The sequence below is a fragment of the Notamacropus eugenii genome, chromosome 3 (assembly GCF_028372415.1).
Source record: "Notamacropus eugenii isolate mMacEug1 chromosome 3, mMacEug1.pri_v2, whole genome shotgun sequence".
NCBI classification, from domain to species: Eukaryota; Metazoa; Chordata; class Mammalia; order Diprotodontia; family Macropodidae; genus Notamacropus; species Notamacropus eugenii.
The window spans coordinates 3,425,877-3,438,972 of NC_092874.1; positions in this window are offsets into that span (position 1 = coordinate 3,425,877).

Genomic DNA, 13,096 nt, shown 5'->3' on the forward strand with positions numbered 1-13,096 from the left:
CAGGCTCAGCTCTCTATTGTGCCACCAAGCTGCCTTTTTTCTCTATTTTAAATGTGTTTTATATTCTTCCCCCTCTATATTCTTTCTCATGCATATGTTGTATTTCTAGTAGAATGTAAACTCCTTGGCAACAGGGATTATCTCTCTCTCTCTCCCTCTCTCATCTATTTATCTATCAATCCTATATCAACCCTATATGTAAACATTTAAATATTTGTTTATAACATTACATAAATATACACAATACTACACAATACATATGTGTACACATGTATATGTGTTGTTGTTGATGATCTGTTTTCAAAGAGGACCAGTGACATCATGTGGTGATGTCTAAATTGTATTGGTCCCTTAGTTATGTTTAATGGAGGTATGTTGCATGAGTTCATTGGGATCACTTAATGTTCCAAAACTTCAGACTTAGTTTTCAGTCCTGGAAATTAACCCTTTCTCTAGTTCTTCAGGGACAAAAGAGAGGCTTCCCAGTCGTTTCTCTATTTTGTTTTGGGGAAAGATTCCAGGAGCAGTATTACTGAAGGTGTGAAGAGTTTGTGGGTCTAACCTGTCACTTTTGACTTAGAATTCTTCCACTTTTTCAGAGGGTGGCGTTTATGTTTCCTGGTTCTGATTCCCCTGAAGTTCTCTTAGGACCACATAAAATGATTAGCACAGTGTCTGACAAACAACAGGTGCTTACTAAATGCTAGTTTACTGACTCACTGAGCTGAATTCTTTGCTTTCTACCTTCCACATAGACTTTTCTAACTAATTCTGCTTGAACAGTTTAAAAACTGCTTCCCCCTAAACTGGTATCTTTGTACTGACTTTAAAAATCAACAAAATCAGGATCATAGATTGAGAGCTAGAAGGGATCTTAGAGGACATATTGCCAAAGCCCATTATTTCACATGTGAGAAAACTAATGCTCACAAAAGAGAAGCCCTTGCCTAGCATGACACAGATATCAAGTGGTAGAGCCAGAATTCAGACATAGAAAGATAGCTAGCTAGCTATCAAGACAGCTACACACACACCCATACTCACACACACTCACTCACACACACACTCACACACACACACACACACACACACACACACACAATGGCAAACCACTAGAGTATCCTTGCCAAGAAAAACCCACTGATGTCATAGTCCATGGGGTCATGAAGAATATGACTGAACAACTTAATAATAAAATTAGCAACACTGACAGCAACACACACATATGTAGCACAATGTCTGACATAGAGTTGATAGATGATAAAGGGTTAGTGCATGACTAATTTGAATAATAATAAATCTGATCAATTAAGCGTTTAATGTACTCTATAGATGGGCATTGTTCTACCCCTCCCCTATCCAGTTCGGATTGATTCAGTCCAGGACTATTCTTAGCTAACAAAGTTGATTAATGATTTGAAATTGCTAAGGTAAGTTAAACCTTCCTTTGGACACAACAGCTCCATAGAACATTCTACCTCCTGCAAGATTAAGTTGATCTCCCGAAATTTCATCATATAGACTGACTCAGTTCTAGGTCCTCAACACCTTCTCCCTCCTTCAGTTAGGTCTCCCTTCAAACTGAAGGATGAAAGCAGTGATGCCCTCCTCTCAAAGCCTTCCTCACATTTTCACAGGCATATTCTCCATTTGCCACCTGTGTTTCTCCCCCCACTTGAGTGAACCTCTATTTCTTTAGTCTCCCAAGGATCATTGTTCAAAGAAGTAATATTTCTTTTTGGATACAACTACTAGCCTTTTAGGATTTGGGAATGCTCTAGACCAAGAATGATTAATTAAAAAAAACACTCATATCCTATTTGCCAATAAAACCTACAGACTCATCACAATAATGCCTTTAAATCCCAAATAAAGTAAAATAAAAACAAAGGAAAGTAATTATATCGAAACGCATGGTTCTTACTTTTTTTAAGGATGAATTTATTTTTTTGTCCTTTTCAATATAGAATTTATTTGTTTTTCAGTTCTCAACATTCACTTCCACAAGAACTTGAATCCAAAATTTTCTCCCCATCTTTCCCCACCCCTCCTCCAGGACAGCATGCACCCCCATCCTCCCCTTCCTCCATTGTGAGCTCCTTTATATTACTTACCCTTCTTCTATTGCCCTTGCCCTCTATTTTACAGTAGGGCAAAATAGATTTCTATGCTCCATTTCCTATATAACTTAATTTCTAGTTGCATGCTAAAACAATTTTAAACATTCATTATTAAAGCTTTGAATTCTTTATTCTCTCTCTCCCTCACCACTCATCCTCATTGAGAAAACAAGCAATTCAATATAGGTCATACATGTGTAACAATGCAAAGCACTTCCATAATAGTTATGTTATAAAATACTAACCACATTTCCCTCTATCCTGTCCTGCCCTTCATTTATTCCACTTCTCTCCCTTGACCTGTCTTCCCACAATAATGCTTGCTTCTGATTATCCCTTCCCCCAATTTGCTATCCCTTCTATTATATTCCCTTTCCTATCTCCTTCCCCTTTGCATTCCTGCAGGGTAAAATAGATTTCCATATCCAATTGAGTGTGTGTTATTCCCTCCTTAAGCCAAATCTCATGAGAGTAAGGTTCAATTTCTTCCTTTCATCTCTCTCTTCTCTTCCATTATAAAAGCTCTTTCTTCCTTCTTCTATGTGAGATGATTTGCTACATTCGACCTCTTCCTTTCTCTTTATCCTAGTATATTCCATTCAGCAGTAAATTTTATTTTTTAGGTATTATCCCTTCAAATTCAGCTCAGCCTGTGAGCTCTCTCTCTCTTTCTCTCTCTCTCTCTCTCTCTCTCTCTCTCTCTCTCTCCATTTATATCTATATACAGATATAGATATACACATAGATTGTATATATATAGACTGTATATATACATACACCCATGTACTTATGCATACCTACACATACATAATATGCACATACCTACATACCCATACACAACTACATATACATATATACATATATGTGTATGCATATATGTGTGTGTATACACGCACATACACACACACGTATATCTTCTAACTACCCTAATACCGAGAAAAGGTCTCATGATTTACAGATAACATCTTTTCACATAGGAATGTAAACAGTTCAACTTTAATGACTTCCATAAAGTTTCTCTTTCCTGTTTACCTTTTCATATTTCTCTTCATTGTTGTATTTGAAAGTCAAATTTTCTATTCAGCTCTGGTTTTTTCAACAAGAATGCTTGAAAGTCCTCTATTTCATTGAAATTCCATTTTACCCATGAAGTATTATACTCAGTTTTGTTGAGTGTGTGATTCTTAGTTGTAATTCTCTGGAATATCATATTTCAAGTCCTTCAATCCTTTAGTGTAGAAGCTGTTAAATCCTGTGTTATCCTGATTGTATTTCCACAGTATTTGAATTGTTTCCTTCTGGCTCCTTGTAATATTTTCTCCTTGACCTGAGAACTCTGGAGTTTGGCTACAATAGCCCTAAGAGTTTTCCTTTTAGGGTATCTCTCAGGAGCCAATAGGTGAATTCTTTCCATTTCTATTTTACCCTCTGGTTCTAGACTATCAGGGCAGTTTTCCTAGATAATTTCTTGGAAGATGATGTCTAGGCTCTTTTTCTGGTCATGGTTTTCAGGTACACTAATAATTTTTAAATTATCTCTCCTGGATCTATTTTCCAGGTCATTTGTTTTTCCAGTGAAGTATTCCACATTGTCTTCTATTTTTTCATTCTTTTGATTTTGTTTTATAATTTCTTGGTTTCTCATTAAGTCAGTAGCTTCCATTTGCTCCATTCTAATTTTTTAAGAACTATTTTCTTCAGTAAACTTTTGAACCTCCTTTTCCATGTGAGCAATTCTGCTTTTTAAAGCATTCTTTTTCTCATTGGCTTTTTGGACCTCTTTTGCCATTTGTCTACTATTAAAAGTATTTTCTTCACCATTTATTTGGGTCTCCTTTAGTAACCTGTTGACTTGCTTTTCGTGCATTGCTCTTATTTCTCTTCCCAGTTTTTTCCTCCACCTCCCTTACTTGGTTTTCAGAGTCCTTTTTCAGCTCTTCCATGGCCTGAGACCATTGCATAGTTTTTGGACATTGTGGATGTAGAAGCCTTAACTTGATATCTTCTTGTGATGGTAGACTTTGTTCTTCCTTACCGAAAAGGATGGGAGAAAATGCCAGGAAAGAAACGTTCTTAATTCTTGTTTTTCCCTTTTGGGGGCATTTATCAGCCAGTTACTTGACTTTTGAGTTCTTTGTCAAGTGGAGGGTGAACTACCCTAGACTTCAGAGGTTTTGTGCAGCTGTTCTCTGAGATATCTCTAGCGACCTGTAAGTTCTCAGTTCCTTCAAGGTGGCAAAGTCAAGGGAGAGTAGTTTACTTCTCTCCTGGTCTGGGCTCTGGTCTGTGAATATCCACAAGCACTCTTTTCTATCCTAGACCTACAAGTAGGGTTCCCTCTCCACAGCCATCCTCAGCTTCGCTAAACCAGAGTTCCTCCTCACACCAGGACTTTCACTCAGGACTGAGACCCAGATCAGTTGCTTGATTCCTCCAGAGACTTTAGGCTGAGGGCTTCAAAAGTGGACATTGAGCTGCTGCCACAGTGGCTGCGGCCTCCCTGGGACCAAGGCTGGGGCCAGATTGTGCTCCTCTCTAACTCAGGTGAAAGGGTTTTCTTACTGACCTTTGAATCTGTCTTTGGCATTTGTGGATTGAGAAATTTGGGAACCCAGGTAGCTGATACCCATGATTCCTCATCCTGAAGCCTGTTTCAGTCCTGTTCTCATGTGACCCAGACTTGGCTGGGCTCTGCTCCAAGCCCAATGTGATAAATCCTTCCTGTTGGCCTTTCAGGCTTTCTTGGGCTGGAAATCTGTTTCACTATGTCGTTTTGTGGGTTCTGCTCCTCTAATATTTGGTTAGAGTCATTTTTTACAGGTATTTTGTGGGCTATGGGGGTAGAGCTAGAGTAGGTCAGTCCTTCTGCTTTGCCATCTTGACTCTGCCCCCAGAGATCTTATTTTAAAGTCCATCGACCCCAGGTAATTAGCCCCTGCTCTATAAATGGTAGGTAGAGATTTCAGCAAAGCATTCAATAAATAACTTGATTTTATATTTGTTGCTACAGTTGAGTGATGAGTGATAGATGATCATATAACTTGATAGTAGGAGCTGTTTCATTGCATGTACCTAAACACAGGCTGTCATACATCGATGCCATCATTTCTAGCACTCTCTAGTGCGGTATCCATTGTATTTCCCCTTGCCTTTGTGTTAATATTTATTCATTTTTTATGAATGCCTGGATGAAGGTTTAGGTGTCATGCTTGTCACACCTGTAGATGAAATAGAATGCAGAATAAAAGCCAACAGGTTGACTTGGGGGTACCAAAATTCCTTAGAGGTTAGTTATGTATAGAATTGAACAATTTTTAATTTAATTTTGATAATTTATAATCCTAACTAGAAGCTGTCTTTCCCAGGGCTAATGTAAAGATCAAATGAGATAATATTTGTAGAGCTACAGGATGGAGAATTTGAGTCTGTGTTTTCTTTGAAGATGATCTGGGAGTTTTAGTGGTCTGCAGACTTCATATGAGACAACCATGTAACACAGCAGACAAGACAATGAGTGCCAACCTAGGCGATAATGAGGGACATCTACTACCCAAGAAAGGCTGTGATTCTTCAGTATACTGCCTCAGAAGACCAAATTGGCAGTTTGGGGTTCAGCTCTGAGCACATAAAAATATAGATATAGGTGAAGCTAATGGCTATCTAGAAAACAACTAGTATGGGGTAGGGACTGGAGAGCATGGTATAAATATGGTACATGCTGTATATGGTATAGTCATAGTATATGTAAAGGTGTCAGGTTCATTGAACCTGAGGTAGGCTCCGAGGAAGGGAGAGTTGTATTCAAGTAGATGAAGAGTTATCATCCAAAAAACAAACTATACTAACAAAGCTAGAGGCCCTTTCTCAATTCTTTTCCTTGGTTTCTCTAAGGTATTTTGCTCTGTTGATCATTCTCTTGGTGCTGATCACTCTCTCTTCTTAGTGTCAATCACTCTCTCTTCTCCTGGCATTGATTGCTCAGTTGATCACTCTCTTTTATTTCTCCATTCTGGGATTTCATTATGCTACACTCTCACCTCTCTTATATACTCCTATATAAAGGACTCCTCAGTCTGTTTTGTTTGATCTCCACTCATACCTTTCCTTCTGACTATGCGTGTGCTCCACAGATTTGCCCTGGTTCAATTGTTAAGTTTTGTTGATTTCATCTTGACCTCACAGATAATATTTGTCCACTTTATCCTACATACACAACTACCACCCTCCTTCAGGTTCCAATAACTTACTAGAATATTGTGATGATTATCAAGTTGGTCATGTAACATCTAATTTCTGCTCCCTCTAATCCATCCTCTTCAAAACAATTGATTGATTCCTAAAGTGCACTTTGGTCCCTGTTCTTCTCCTGCTCAAGAATTTCCAATACTTTCCTCTGGTCTCTAGGATAAAAATGGTACTTTCCAGCTTGTTATTTAAAGCCCTTACCAGTACATAGGACTCCAGGCCTCCTTTAGATACTTATTACACATTATTCTCCCTCCTACCCTTTGTTCCAACTAAACCATCCAATTTGTTGTGCCTCCTACATGCCAATCCACTATATGTGCCCATGCCCACTGACTGGATATTCTCCCTCCTTGCCTCTACTGCTTACAATCCCTGGCTCCCTTTAAAGAAATGTTCATGAACCTTTTCTTATGCAAACCATTTTTCATTCCTTTTATACTGATTTAGATGAAAGGAGTATAGTGTTTACCCTAGTAGAGTGTTAGTTACTGAAGGCCTTTTGTGTCTTTGTGTGTATAGCCCCTAACACTGTGCTTGCTACATTAGAGTTTCTTGACATGTTGATTGAATGAATGAGAGAATAAATGAAAATATAAAAGGAACTATATTATTCATGCTTGATCCTAGAGGGTAGAGTTAGGAGCAGTCCGGAGAAGTTGCAAAGAGAGAAATTTAGGGAAGGGAGGTGGTAATCAAACAGCCAAATTCCTTACAGTTGGAAATGGCATGAAATTTCCCAGTGTGCTTAGAGAGTTGGGGATTCTTCCCATCCCAAGGATGGCTCCACATCTAGGACATTATATGTCAGCTCCATGATTCAGGTATTCACTGCCATGTAACACTCTACTCTTGGTCATCTGGATTTCTATCCCAGTGTTCATTTAGGCGAATCCTGCCACTGGTCCTGGTGTAGTCCTGGTGGCTGCACCACCTTCATTTGCTACCCAACCCGCAGGGAATTACTGAACAAAGTTAATACCCAAAGTCCAGGGAAGCTTGCTGCTGTACCTGTGATTTTTCCATCCCAAACCCATTATGTTCAGCTGGATATTCAGAATCCATCACATTTTTATTGGAGTTACATACTCACTCATGTGGAGACTTTCATCAAAAGGGGAAAATACAGTGATAGTATTTGATTAATTGCTAGGATCACTCCCCTAGAACTGGCCATCTGCGAGAGCTTATATGCCTAATGTCATTTAAGATAAAAACTCATAATTTGCCCTTTGGAATTTGCTTCATTCTTTTCTTTGAAAAAAACGAAAAAAAAGTCTTGAACTTTCACTTTTAATTTTGTTCTTGAGAGGCAAGTAAATTCTTACTTTTATTTCGGGCAATACATTTTGTAGCTTATAAAAATTAAAAATTCTTGAAGGCAGTGTGGAAAGTTTCTCTCTCTCTCTGTCTCTCTCTCTCTCTCTGTCTCTCTCTGTCTCTGTCTCTGTCTCTGTCTCTCTCTCTCTCTCTCCCTCTGGTGCATGCGTGCACACACTCATTCAAGAGGTAAATAATTGTGGTTAAGTGAGTTGCCCAAGGTTGCACAGTTAGGAAGTGTCAAGTGTCTGAAGTCAGATTTGAACTTAGATCCTCCTGACTCCAGGCCCAGTCCTCTATTCCTGCACTACCTAGCTGTCCCCAGTGAATTTTTCTTGAGAATTCTATGCTGCCTTTTGGGTTATAACACCATACATTTATATAGTGCTTTAGGTTTTACAAAGCAATTCACTTAGAATATTTCATTTTATTTTCCAACAACCCCACAAAGTAAGAATTATATGGACAAGGAAACTGGAGCTGAGGGAGGTTAAGGGACTTATCTGTGGTCATATACCTAAAAGTCACTTCACAAATCCTAAGGCAGGTTTTGAACTCAGATCTTCCTTATCACATGCCCAGTACCTTCATCACTATTTACTAGTACTCAAAAGGAAAATGTTATGCTACTGATCTCTCCACCTACTAAAAATGTATCTTTCCAGAGGCTCCATGAAGAACAGATTTTAATGCATTGATTTGGCTCAACAAGGAGACAACCTAATGTGTCAGTTTCTCCCAGATGTTCGACTTGGACTATCAGACTACGGACTGGCTCATATATTTCTGCAACTCATTGGGAGGATCTCTAGTCAATCCTGTACTACTGCTTGAGTTCTTTTCAGTTGAAGATGTTTTCTTATGCTCAATAAATCAACAACATATTTAAAATTAAATACATTTCATAAATATATAGTATATATCTGCTTTTCTTGTATTGTCCTCTTGAATTTAGTCTTCAACATTTTATCTCTAGCACAGCGTATTTCATAAATCTTCTCAATGAAAACACTGACAAGGGAGAACAAGTAGCCTTTAGTGCTGGTGACAATTGTCCTACATATCAACATTGGAGACAAGGCAGAATATTTTTGCACTTAGTGTTTGCTTTTTTATATTAATTTTATTTTTTTCAGTGTTCTACAATCACTTCCATATAATTTAGATTATTTTTTCCCTTCCCTTCCACTTCTATTCCCCCTCCCTCCCTGAGACGGCATGTAATTTTACATAGGTTCTATACATAAATTTCTATTAAATACATTTTCAGTACAGTCATGTTATGTAGAAAAATTAAAATGAATGGGAAAAATCATATAACAAACCAAAACGTAAAAAAAAGAAAATAATATGCTACTTTCTGCGATTGAATTCCAAAGTTCTTTCTCTAGGTATGGAAGGCATTTTGCCTTAAAAAACCGTTGGGAATTTTTTTAAGTCCTTGCATTTTAGTGAAGTTCTAAGTCTACCAGAAAAACTCTCACATGCTGTGGTAGTTGTGCACAAAGTTCTTCTGGTTCTGCTCCTTTCACTCAGCATAAGATCATATAAGTCTTTCCAGGCCTCTCTGAAGTCTTCTTGTTCATCATTTCTTATAGCACAATAGTATTCCATTACATTCATATACCATCATTTGTTCAACCATTCCCCAGTTCATGAGTATTCCCATAATTTCCAGTTTTTGGCTACCACAAAGAGGGCTACTATAAATATTTTTGTACGTGTGGGACCCTTTCCCATTTTTATTATCTCTTGGGGATACAGTCCTAGAAGATGTATTGTTGGGCCAAGGGGTATGCAAAGTTTTGTAAGCCTTTTGGGCACAGTTCCAAATTGCTCTCCAAAATGGTTGGATCAGCTCACAGCTCCACCAAAAATGAATTAGTGTTCCAACTCTCCCATGTCTTCTCCAATATTTGTCATCTAACTGTTATGTCATGTCAGCCAATCTGATAGGTGTGATGTGGTATCTCAAAGATGTTTTAATTTGCACCTCTCTAATCAATAGTGATTTAGAGCATTTTTTTCATATAATTATAGATATCTTTAATTTCTTCCTCTGAAAACTGCCTGTTCATATGCTTTGACGATTTATCAATTGGAGAATGACTTGTATTGTACATTTGACTCAGTTCTCTATATATTTTAGAAATGAGACCTTTATCACAGACACTAGTTGCAAAAATTGTTTCCCAGTTTTCTGCTTCCCTCCTCATCTTGGTAGCATTGGATTTGGTTGTCCAAAACCTTTTCAGTTTAATGTAATCAAAATTATCCATTTTGCACTTTGTAATGCTTTCTATCTCTACTTTAGTCAAAAATTCTTTCTTTCTCCATAAATGTGATAAACACACTATTCCTTGATCCACTAATTTGTTTATAATATCAATTGTTATACCTACGTCATGTACCCATTTGGAAGTTTTTATTGTGTAAGGTGTCAGGCATTGGTCTATGCCCACTGTTTCTGCCACACTCTTATCCATTTTTCCCAGTAATTTTTTGTCAAACAATGAGTTCTTATCCCAGAAACTATGGTCCTTGGGTTTATCAGACAATAGATTGCTATATTCATTGACTGCTGTGTCTTGAGTACCTAGCATATTTCACTTGTCTACCCTTCTGTTTCTTAGCCAGTAACAAGGGGATTTTAATAATTTCTGCTTTATAACGCAATTTGAGATCTGATAGAGCTAGGTCACCTTCCCTAGCATTTCTTTTCATTAGCTCCCTAGCTATTCTGAACTTTTTTTTTTCTTCTGGATGAATTTTGCTATTATTTTGTCCAGCTCAAGAGAATAATTATCAGGTAGTTTGATTAGTATGGCACTAAATAAGCAAAGTAACTTAGGTACAATTGTCTTTTTTATTATACTGACTCAGCCTACCCACGAGCAACTGATGTTTTTCCACTTACTTAAATCTGACTTTATTTGTGTGAAAAGTGTCTTGTAATTGTGTTCATATATTTTATAGTGTCTACTCCAGCTTTAAATGAGATTTCTCTTTCTATCACTTGCTGTTGGCCTTTGTTAGTAATATATAGAAATGCAGAAGGTTTGTGTGAGTTTATTCTGTAACCTGCAACTTGACCAAAGTTGTTTATTATTTCAAGTATTTTTTTACTTGAATCTCTAGGATACTCTAAGTATATCATCATATCATATGCGAAGAGTGATAACGTAGTTTCTTCTTCACTATTTCTAATTCCTTCAATTTCTTTATCTTCTCTAATTCCTACAGCTAACATTTCTAGGACCATATTGAATAATAGTGTTGATAATGGACATCCTTGTTTCACCCTGTTCTTATTGGAAACTCATCTATCTTATCACCATTGCATATAATTCTTCTTAAACGTTTTATATAGATACTGTTTATTATTTTATGGAAAGTTCCCTTTATTCCTATACTTTCCAGTGTTTTTAACAGGAAAGGGTGTTGTATTCTGTCAAAAGTTTTTTCTGCATTTATTGAGATAATCATGTGGTTTCTCTTAGGTTTTTTGTTGATATGGTCAATATTGCTAATAGTTTTCCGAATATTGAACCACCCCTGCATTCCTGGTATGAATCCTATCTGATCATAATGTATTATTCTCATGATAAGTTGCTGTATTCTTTTTGCTAAAATCATATTTAAAATTTTAGCATCTATATTCTTTAGATAAATTGGTCTATACTTTTCTTTCTCTGTTTTGTCTCTCCCTGGTTTAGGTATCACAATCATATTTGCATCATAAAAGGAATTTGAGAGGACTCCCTCATCCCTAATTTTCCCAAATGGTCTACATAGTATTGTAAATCCACCTGACTTGGAGATGTTTTCCTAGGGAGTTCACTGATGGCTTGTTCAATTTCATTTTCTGGGATGGGGTTGTTTAAGTATTCAACTTCTCCTTCTGTTAATCTGAGCAATTTATATATTTTTTAAAATGTTCATCCATCTCATTTAAATTGTCACATTTATGGGTATTAAAGTTGGGCAAAGTAAATTCTAATTACTGTTTTAATTTCCTCCTCATTGGAGGTGAATTCACTCCTTTCATTTTTGATATTGGTAATTTGATTTTCTTCTTTTTTTGATCAAATTGACCAAAGATTTATCAATTTTATTGGTTTTTTTCATAAAACTTACTGTTACTTTTATTTATTAGTTCAATTTTTTTTTAATTTCAATTTTATTATTGTCTCCTTTGGTTTTCAGTATTTCTAATTTGATATTTACTTGGAGATTATCAATTTTTTTCAGGCTTTTTCAGCTGTATGCCCAGTTCATTGATTTCCTCTTCCTTTATTTTATTCATGTAGGTATTCAAAGATATAAACCTTCCCCTAAGAACTGCTTTTGCAGTGTCCCATAAGATTTTGTAGGTTGTCTCATTATTGTCATTCTTTTGAATGAAGTTGTTGATTGTTTCTATGATGTGTTGTTTAACCCACTCCTTCTTTAGGATTAGATTATTTAGCTTCCAATTAGTTTTTGGTCTATGTTTTCATGACCTTTTATTACTTGTGGATTTTTATTGCATTATGATCTAAGAAGGATACATTGACTATTTCTTCATTTCTGCACTGGATTGTGAGGTTTTTATTCCCTAGGACATGGTCATTTTTTGTATATATGCCATGTACGACTGAGCAAAATGAACATTCCTTTCTATCCCCACTCAATTTTCTCCAGAGATCTATCATATTTACCTTATCCCGAGTTTTATTCCCGTCCTAAATCTTTCTTGCTTATTTTAAGGTCTGATTTATCAACTTCAGAGAGGGAGAGGTTGAGGTCCCCCACTAGTACAGTTTTGCAATCTATTTCCTCCTGTAACTCCCTTAACTGCTCCTCTAAGAATCTGGATGCTATACCACTTGGAGCATATACGTGTAGTAATGACATTGCTTCATTTTCTATGGTGTCTTTTAGCAGAACATAGTTTCCTTCATTATCTCTTTTGATTAGATCTATTTCTGCTTTTACTTTGTCTGAGATTAGGATTACCATCCCTGCTTTTCTTACATCAGCTAAAGCACAATCTATTCTGCTCCAGCCTTTTACCTTTACCCTGTGTGTATCCCCCATTTCAAATGTGTTTCTTGTAAATGGCATGTTATTGGATTATGGCTTTCAATCCATTCTGCTATCCGTCTCCATTTTACAGAAGAATTCATCCAATTCTCGTTCACAGTTATGATTACTCTCTTTGTCTTTCCCTCCATCCTCTTTCCCACTATTTGTGCTTTTAGTTCTCCCTTCCTCTTCACAGTAGAGTTTTAGTTTTTTACCACCACCTCCCATAGTCTTTCCTCCTTCCTTTCAGCCCCCCTCCCTTTTACTGCCCTTTGCCATTACTACTTCTTTCCTCTCTTTTACACTCCCCTCCCTTTTGTTTCCCCTTCCTCTCCTACTCCCTA